The sequence below is a fragment of the Xyrauchen texanus genome, chromosome 27 (genome assembly GCF_025860055.1).
Source record: "Xyrauchen texanus isolate HMW12.3.18 chromosome 27, RBS_HiC_50CHRs, whole genome shotgun sequence".
NCBI classification, from domain to species: Eukaryota; Metazoa; Chordata; class Actinopteri; order Cypriniformes; family Catostomidae; genus Xyrauchen; species Xyrauchen texanus.
This window is the reverse complement of record NC_068302.1, coordinates 18,252,916-18,256,274: the sequence shown is the minus strand read 5'-3', so window position 1 is coordinate 18,256,274 and position 3,359 is coordinate 18,252,916.

Below are 3,359 nucleotides of genomic sequence, written 5' to 3'. Positions count from 1 at the left end.
TGCACAACCGTGTTCTAACACTTGTAACCATAGTGACATTGACTGAAGTAAATATTAAAGATGGCGACGGACATAACACCGGCATGTCTTATCACAAAAACGCCACGTTATTAGACACTTCTAAATGAGGCGCGAGTTCATTCATCAGATCACAATAAACCGACAGCGGCTTTGAATGCTTTTTAACCGGGTGCAGAGCGCAGCATTTGTTGTCCAATGCGGTTCCGTTCACCCAGCACAGGCTTGCCGAGAATGCGGTTGTGAGACCGGAACATTTGCGGGTGTCAGTTCGGTAATAGAATGCGGTTGTGACGTTTGTAAATAACCGCTCTCTGTGCCAACGCAACCGTATTAATCACTCAAAACAGTTCTGACATCCGTAACCTCTTGCTGTGTGAACGTGACCTATTATTTCTAAATAGCCTACATTTATTTTATACCTTAGATTTATCATAAATCTTACACATTGTGTTATAGAAGAAACATATTAGGCCTAATACCCATTATGGATTTGGCTACATAGCTTTCTTAATGTCAGAATATTTAACATGAGTTAAAACCCCTTTGGTGCATCTCAAGTAGGCTAAATTGTAACAGATAGGCCTACAGTATAACATAACTCGTTTAAATAGTTGAGATTTTACAATGGAGGAGCTCTATTTAGCACGTGTGGGGAAAACAATGGGTCTAATTTATGTGTTATTTATATAACTCTTCTGAACTAAATGCAATGTAAAGTGGTATCATCAAAACACCGAATAAGGTCAAAACATCTCGATTATTCATCCTGACCAGTAAAAAAACTGCTTTATTATGTATCCAACAAAAGAGGGCGCCAGAGGCTTAGTAAACGAGTATAAGAGAAGACACCTATTCTGAATTATCAGTGATCACGTAGACTACATAGGCATAATGATATAATATAATATTGAACAATAACAGAATGGTATAGTTATAGGCTTTTATATACGTTTTTTTTGTTGTTGTTGGTTTTTTTTTGCTGTTTGTGTAATTTTAGCACTGCTACTTCTATCCACTTTTTATTTAATACAATTATAAATTTATATTCTAAAATGTATAATAGGCTATGGATAGTCTACTGTATTTAATTTAAATTTTACATTGTACCTTTCCCGAGAATACTGTAGGCAACAGCACACCGTGTGAATCTAACATAATTTACTGTTAGAATGTACTGGTATCATTCATAAATTACCTGTTTATACAGTATAAAGACATTGGATTGATATGTGTAAAAAATATTTAAACATATTCCTTAGGAAAAGTATATTCATCCATTTATCCATTTGTAACTTTCTTATTATTAATTCTAATTAGCCATGCCATGCTTCAAAACTATAAATCATTCATTTATAGTACATAGTCTCAAGGGCCACATTCACAAGGATATTTTCTGGAAATGAACCAATGTAGGCAAAGTGGTCTGTTGGAAATTCCGCAGATGTGGGCATTTATAAAGTAAATATTTAAGGTACAAATACAGGATGCCTTTGGTTTGGTACATTCTGCAATCATATCAAGTTTACCAGTTGGATATAGGACTGAATTACAGTCATACAGTTTTTCTTGAAATATTTGATATTTTAAAAATGTTGGGTTGCACTTATACAAGCCTTACTTGTTAAAACATTGCCATATGCAACTAAATACTTGCAGGAATTAAACTCTCTAAAACAGCCCCGATTTGCATAATTGTTTCTCCCAGAAAGCAACATAATGAGATGTTGTTTTATTCTTTTGCACTCTTTTACTGTAGCCGAATGAGCTTTTTTATCAACTTATTTGAGAGACAACTTGGCCTCAGAAACAAATATCTGACCTAATCTGAGTGCAGGTGGGTGACTGGTGTAAGGAGCAAAAATCGCTTTGTCATCGCACATGCTCTTGATCGCAGTCCATGTTAAACAAGTCTCCCCTCTATTCTCTGACAGTAAGCTAATTCACTGATCTCTCTCTCTCTCTCTCTCTCTCTCCAATTTAAAGAAAGACACACACACACACACACACACACACGAGAATAAGTAGCCACAGGTATGGATGATTAGAAATGGTTTTGTTGAACCCAAAGGGGTGATGGTGATATTGATAACATTTTCAAACAGTCTCGCTCATCAAAGGGTTTCCTGTTGAAGTTGTAATCTGCCTTGAAACAGGGCTTTGTTAGCCACTGCGCCATTCACTTGACCAAGAATTCCTCAGCAGTAAGCTAATGGGGATGGTTTTGAGCGGGGTCAGCATTGGGGATCAGTGCAGGGGACCCAAGCGGGGTGGCCCCAGAAGCTCAGAGGTGCCTCGCAGTGATTTGTAGCCCAGGTGACTTTGCAAATTCTCTCCCTGCTTAAGATAGGGCAAGCTGGGAGGGAGTGGATGATCATTTTCAGCAGGTCTTTTCCAAGTCCGTATATCAGAGATCAAAAACAGCGAATGAAGTATGTGATTAAACTGCCATGATTAGACAACAGCCTAATATTTATTAAAGGGATGGTTCACACAAAAATGTAAAACCTGTCATAATTTACTCACCCTCATATTGTTCCAAAACAGTATGGATTTTGCATTGTCTGTATGAACAAACATTCTGCATAGCATATCCTTTTTTTGTTTCATAGAAGAAAGTAAGTCAAATGGGCATGGAACAACATAGGTTTGAGTAAATGATTTTCATTTTGGGGTGAATCAATTTAAAGTGAAAATACACAATATACAACCATTCAATATGCATTGATGACATTATTGATTGTATCACTCAATAAATCAACAAAGAGATGGATGTTTATCTTTACTAATGAGATTTATACATGAAAATCCATACTTTGCTCTTTGAATACAAATTAAAACTCTGCTTTACACATAACTGTGTCACTGATAGATACAAATTCCACTGATGATGGATTGTCTGGCTGTTGATAGCTGCAGATCGAGATCAGAGCAGCTCAGGTTTACAGGTGCACCACATTCTTGGCCAGCCAGAGCTGTGTCACAGGTGAATCTCTCTGCAGGGTGTTAACTGATCTTTAGATTTCTTCAAAAGGGTTGCTTGACCCTCAGATAAGGATATTTTTGTAAGAATTCATAAACTTTCAAATACAAATTATGGCAGAAACATATCTTAGAATATATGCTGGTTCATTTTATACAATATAATGACATTAAAATATGCAGTCTTCAAAGCTGGAGTGTTACTTGAAATAGAAAAGGCTTTTATTCTATAGGCCACTAACATGAATTGGCCATTGTTTTTGTATGTGCTCCAAGAGTCCAGAAATACCTTGGCTGTCAGCACTGGTAGGGAACAATAGTCTCCCAGTCCTGTAAAACCCAGGATCACTGGAGGGAGA